Source organism: Hyperolius riggenbachi, chromosome 8 (genome assembly GCF_040937935.1).
Source record: "Hyperolius riggenbachi isolate aHypRig1 chromosome 8, aHypRig1.pri, whole genome shotgun sequence".
NCBI lineage: Eukaryota > Metazoa > Chordata > Amphibia > Anura > Hyperoliidae > Hyperolius > Hyperolius riggenbachi.
Window position 1 is genome coordinate 1,014,630 of NC_090653.1, and position 7,589 is coordinate 1,022,218.

Here is a 7,589-nt window from a genome sequence, read left to right on the forward strand (position 1 = left end):
ATGGTCTGCACATGCCCAGTAACACAAAGCTACTTGCCTATGGCTTTTTTCCGCTTTGCACAAGTGGTTTTTGTGCTACTGAGCATTGCTGACTGTACTTGCTGATGCCCAGTACGCTTGTGCTTGTATAAAGACGAGAGTGCAGCCACAAACAAGAGGAGCGTTTTGGACAGCAGTATTGGTATCCAGATGACTGCCTCCGTTCAGTTTAGGTAGCCAGATGACCCCCTCTCCCACCCCTGCATTAGGGGGACAGGAGCACCAGATCTGGGGGCCACAGTATGGGTAAGGGACCACTTGAGGAGGGCGCGTGAATGGGACTGTGCATGCGCAGTTGGAGTGCCTGGAGTCCCAGTCACCAAACCTATAGAGCTGCGAGTGGGAGAATGGAGGGGGACCAGAGATTGCTGTGTGACCTCACAGACTATGGGGGGGCTGGAAGAAGCCCCAGGTAAGTAAAAGTGCATAGTTTTAAGCACAGCTTAGGTGTACTTCAAAGAACAAAAAAAAATTCCAGAAAAACAGAACTAGGCAGAAACAAAACCGGATTTACACATACCTGGTGCTACAGGAATACTGCTTCTGGCCCCTCAGTTCCTTTACATTCCTCTCAGTCTGCTGCAGTCACACTTAAAAAGCTGCATCTGGCCTCAGTCGCAGCTATGGTACATGCATTCTCTGTGCCCAGTGTGGCAGCATTTTAAGAGGGGTGACAGCTATATGATAGGAGTCCTAAGGAGCTGAGGGGCAAGAACGCTATGGGGGTGAGGGGTTGGAAGAAACTAGGAATGTGTAAATCCTGTTTGTGGCTTTTTTTGTTTGTTTTTTTAGGCTTTAGGTCTCATTCAAAACACATCCAGTACATCTTTATAAACTTACACTGTCCCAGGTCCCCTCCTCCACTGGATCATAATGTGCCCTCTCACGCTGAATGTGAGGCCAGGACTCGGTCACTCGGAGCACCGGCAGCTATTCAATTCCTGCAGGTTCAGCCATGTGGAAAAGAGGGAGAGGAGTGGAGCCTCCTGTGTCACTTTCATGTCGGCTGAACGGAGAGCTTCTTTTGCGTGCTTGAAATTGCCGGGCACACAAGCAAGGGGGAGGAAGCGGGGGCGGGGCAGCCTTACCATTTTACTTGTAATCTAAGAGAATGACAGCCGCTTCTCCTGCTGTCACACACTCAAGTATAAACTGCCCGCTCTGTCCCTGTCTATAGCCGCTGCTGCTGCTGCACACACAGACAGGCTACTGTGTGCAGAGCTAAGCGGGGCGGCTGTGCAGTGCACAAACATGGCACTAGCAATACATCATTGTGGAGAATGGAGTCGGCAGCTTTGAGGACTCGTTTGGAAGGTTCACTGCTTGTTTGTCAACCCGCCCCTTCCTTGGCTCCGCCCTAGGCATGGGCCTATTTAGGCCTTCCCACAAATCCGGCCCTGATCACTACTACACTGCATCACTACTACACTGTATTATATCACTATTATACTGTATTATATCACTACTATACTGTATTATATCACTACTACACTGTATTATATCACTACTACACTGCATCACTACTACACTGTATTATATCACTACTACACTGCATCACTACTACACTGTATTATATCACTATTATACTGTATTATATCACTACTACACTGTATTATATCACTACTACACTGTATTATACCACTACTATACTGCATCACTACTACACTGTATTATATCACTATTATACTGTATTATATCACTACTATACTGTATTATATCACTACTACACTGTATTATATCACTACTACACTGCATCACTACTACACTGTATTATATCACTATTATACTGTATTATATCACTACTATACTGTATTATATCACTACTACACTGTATTATATCACTACTACACTGCATCACTACTACACTGTATTATATCACTATTATACTGTATTATATCACTACTATACTGTATTATATCACTACTACACTGTATTATATCACTACTACACTGCATCACTACTACACTGTATTATATCACTACTACACTGCATCACTACTACACTGTATTATATCACTATTATACTGTATTATATCACTACTATACTGTATTATATCACTACTACACTGTATTATATCACTACTACACTGCATCACTACTACACTGTATTATATCACTATTATACTGTATTATATCACTACTATACTGTATTATATCACTACTACACTGTATTATATCACTACTACACTGCATCACTACTACACTGTATTATATCACTATTATACTGTATTATATCACTACTATACTGTATTATATCACTACTACACTGTATTATATCACTACTACACTGCATCACTACTACACTGTATTATATCACTACTACACTGCATCACTACTACACTGTATTATATCACTATTATACTGTATTATATCACTACTATACTGTATTATATCACTACTACACTGTATTATATCACTACTACACTGCATCACTACTACACTGTATTATATCACTATTATACTGTATTATATCACTACTATACTGTATTATATCACTACTACACTGTATTATATCACTACTACACTGCATCACTACTACACTGTATTATATCATTACTACACTGCATCACTACTACACTGTATTATATCACTATTATACTGTATTATATCACTACTATACTGTATTATATCACTACTACACTGTATTATATCACTACTACACTGCATCACTACTACACTGTATTATATCACTATTATACTGTATTATATCACTACTATACTGTATTATATCACTACTACACTGTATTATATCACTACTACACTGCATCACTACTACACTGTATTATATCACTACTACACTGTATTATACCACTACTATACTGTATCACTACTATACTGTATTATATCACTACTACACTGTATTATATCACTACTACACTGTATCATATCACTACTACACTGTATTATACCACTACTATACTGCATCACTACTACACTGTATTATATCACTACACTATACTGTATTATATCACTACTAAACTGTATTATATCACTACTACACTGTATTATACCACTACTATACTGTATCACTACTATACTGTATTATATCACTACTACACTGCATCACTACTACACTGTATTATATCACTACTACACTGTATTATACCACTACTATACTGTATCACTACTATACTGTATTATATCACTACTACACTGTATTATATCACTACTACACTGTATTATATCACTACTACACTGTATTATACCACTACTATACTGCATCACTACTACACTGTATTATATCACTACTACACTGTATTATACCACTACTATACTGTATCACTACTATACTGTATTATATCACTACTATACTGCATCACTACTACACTGTATTATATCACTACTACACTGTATTATACCACTACTATACTGTATCACTACTATACTGTATTATATCACTACTACACTGTATTATATCACTACTACACTGTATTATACCACTACTATACTGCATCACTACTACACTGTATTATATCACTACACTATACTGTATTATATCACTACTACACTGTATTATATCACTACTACACTGTATTATACCACTACTATACTGTATCACTACTATACTGTATTATATCACTACTACACTGTATTATATCACTACTACACTGCATCACTACTACACTGTATTATACCACTACTATACTGTATCACTACTATACTGTATTATATTACTACTACACTGTATAATATCACTACTACACTGTATTATATCACTACTACACTGTATTATACCACTACTATACTGCATCACTACTACACTGTATTATATCACTACTACACTGTATTATATCACTACTACACTGTATTATACCACTACTATACTGTATCACTACTATACTGTATTATATCACTACTATACTGCATCACTACTACACTGTATTATATCACTACTACACTGTATTATACCACTACTATACTGTATCACTACTATACTGTATTATATCACTACTACACTGTATTATATCACTACTACACTGCATCACTACTACACTGTATTATATCACTATTACACTGTATTATATCACTACTATACTGTATCACTACTACATTGTATTATATCACTACTATACTGTATTATATCACTATTATACTGCATCACTACTACACTGTATTATATCACTATTATACTGTATTATATCACTACTACACTGTATTACTACTACACTGTATTATATCACTACTATACTGTATCACTACTATACTGTATTATATCACTACTATACTGTATCACCATAGCCTGTGTGCTGGGGGGGGCGTGCCTGTTATCCTGCACTGTTACACTGTACTATATCACCAGACTGTATCTCCATAGCACTGCTGGGGGGGCGTGCCTGTTACCTTGCACTGTTACACTGTATTATATCACTACTATACTGTATCACCATAGCCTGTGTGCTGGGGGAGCATGCCTGTTATCCTGCACTGTTACACTGTATTATATCACTACTATACTGTATCACCATAGCCTGTGTGCTGGGGGGGCATGCCTGTTATCCTGCACTGTTACACTGTATTATATCACTACTATACTGTATCACCATAGCCTGTGTGCTGGGGGGGGCGTGCCTGTTATCCTGCACTGTTACACTGTATTATATCACTACTATACTGTATTACCATAGCCTGTGTGCTGGGGGGGCGTGCCTGTTATCCTGCACTGTTACACTGTATTATATCACTACTATACTGTATCACCATAGCCTGTGTGCTGGGTGGGCGTGCCTGTTATCCTGCACTGTTACACTGTATTATATCACTACTATACTGTATCACCATAGCCTGTGTGCTGGGGGGCATGCCTGTTATCCTGCACTGTTACACTGTATTATATCACTACTATACTGTATCACCATAGCACTGCTGGGGGGGCGTGCCTGTTATCCTGCACTGTTACACTGTATTATATCACTACTATACTGTATTACCATAGCCTGTGTGCTGGGGGGGCGTGCCTGTTATCCTGCACTGTTACACTGTATTATATCACTACTATACTGTATCACCATAGCCTGTGTGCTGGGGGGGCGTGCCTGTTATCCTGCACTGTTACACTGTATTATATCACTACTATACTGTATCACCATAGCCTGTGTGCTGGGTGGGCGTGCCTGTTATCCTGCACTGTTACACTGTATTATATCACTACTATACTGTATCACCATAGCCTGTGTGCTGGGGGAGCATGCCTGTTATCCTGCACTGTTAAACTGTATTATATCACTACTATACTGTATCACCATAGCCTGTGTGCTGGGGGGGGCGTGCCTGTTATCCTGCACTGTTACACTGTATTATATCACTACTATACTGTATCACCATAGCCTGTGTGCTGGGGGAGCATGCCTGTTATCCTGCACTGTTACACTGTATTATATCACTACTATACTGTATCACCATAGCACTGCTGGGGGGGGCGTGCCTGGTATCCTGCACTGTTACTCTGTGTTATATCACTACTATACTGTATCACCATACCTGTGTGCTGGGGGGGGGGGGGCGTGCCTGTTATCCTGCACTGTTACACTGTATTATATCACTACTATACTGTATCACCATAGCCTGTGTGCTGGGGGAGCATGCCTGTTATCCTGCACTGTTACACTGTATTATATCACTACTATACTGTATCACCATAGCACTGCTGGGGGGGCGTGCCTGGTATCCTGCACTGTTACACTGTATTATATCACTACTATACTGTATCACCATAGCCTGTGTGCTGGGGGAGCATGCCTGTTATCCTGCACTGTTACACTGTATTATATCACTACTATACTGTATCACCATACCTGTGTGCTGGGGGGGGGGGGGGGCGTGCCTGTTATCCTGCACTGTTACACTGTATTATATCACTACTATACTGTATCACCATAGCCTGTGTGCTGGGGGAGCATGCCTGTTATCCTGCACTGTTACACTGTATTATATCACTACTTTACTGTATCACCATAGCCTGTGTGCTGGGGGGGGGCGTGCCTGTTATCCTGCACTGTTACACTGTATTATATCACTACTATACTGTATCACCATAGCACTGCTGGGGGGGCGTGCCTGGTATCCTGCACTGTTACACTGTATTATATCACTACTATACTGTATCACCATAGCCTGTGTGCTGGGGGGCATGCCTGTTATCCTGCACTGTTACACTGTATTATATCACTACTATACTGTATCACCATAGCCTGTGTGCTGGGGGAGCATGCCTGTTATCCTGCACTGTTAAACTGTATTATATCACTACTATACTGTATCACCATAGCCTGTGTGCTGGGGGGGGGCGTGCCTGTTATCCTGCACTGTTACACTGTATTATATCACTACTATACTGTATCACCATAGCCTGTGTGCTGGGGGAGCATGCCTGTTATCCTGCACTGTTACACTGTATTATATCACTACTATACTGTATCACCATACCTGTGTGCTGGGGGGGGGGAGCGTGCCTGTTATCCTGCACTGTTACACTGTATTATATCACTACTATACTGTATCACCATAGCCTGTGTGCTGGGGGAGCATGCCTGTTATCCTGCACTGTTACACTGTATTATATCACTACTATACTGTATCACCATAGCACTGCTGGGGGGGCGTGCCTGGTATCCTGCACTGTTACACTGTATTATATCACTACTATACTGTATCACCATAGCCTGTGTGCTGGGGGTGCATGCCTGTTATCCTGCACTGTTACACTGTATTATATCACTACTATACTGTATCACCATACCTGTGTGCTGGGGGGGGGGGGGGGGGGGCGTGCCTGTTATCCTGCACTGTTACACTGTATTATATCACTACTATACTGTATCACCATAGCCTGTGTGCTGGGGGAGCATGCCTGTTATCCTGCACTGTTACACTGTATTATATCACTACTATACTGTATCACCATAGCACTGCTGGGGGGCGTGCCTGGTATCCTGCACTGTTACACTGTATTATATCACTACTATACTGTATCACCATAGCCTGTGTGCTGGGGGTGCATGCCTGTTATCCTGCACTGTTACACTGTATTATATCACTACTATACTGTATCACCATAGCCTGTGTGCTGGGGGGCATGCCTGTTATCCTGCACTGTTACACTGTATTATATCACTACTATACTGTATCACCATAGCCTGTGTGCTGGGTGGGCGTGCCTGTTATCCTGCACTGTTACACTGTATTATATCACTACTATACTGTATCACCATAGCCTGTGTGCTGGGGGGCATGCCTGTTATCCTGCACTGTTACACTGTATTATATCACTACTATACTGTATCACCATAGCCTGTGTGCTGGGGGGGGCGTGCCTGTTATCCTGCACTGTTACACTGTATTATATCACTACTATACTGTATTACCATAGCCTGTGTGCTGGGGGGGCGTGCCTGTTATCCTGCACTGTTACACTGTATTATATCACTACTATACTGTATCACCATAGCCTGTGTGCTGGGTGGGCGTGCCTGTTATCCTGCACTGTTACACTGTATTATATCACTACTATACTGTATCACCATAGCCTGTGTGCTGGGGGGCATGCCTGTTATC

At 41.2% G+C, this 7,589-nt stretch overlaps 1 protein-coding gene across 1 annotated transcript in view; it reads right to left on the bottom strand.

Moving 5' to 3' along the window:
* Positions 1–937, bottom strand: part of LOC137528617 (uncharacterized) — a 111,921-nt gene extending 110,984 nt beyond the window's left edge. Inside the window, exon 1 of the mRNA XM_068249969.1 lies at positions 880–937. The gene's annotated coding sequence lies outside the window, so the exon portion shown is untranslated. The remainder of the gene's footprint in view (positions 1–879) is intronic.
* Between the last annotated feature and the right edge of the window lie 6,652 nt (positions 938–7,589).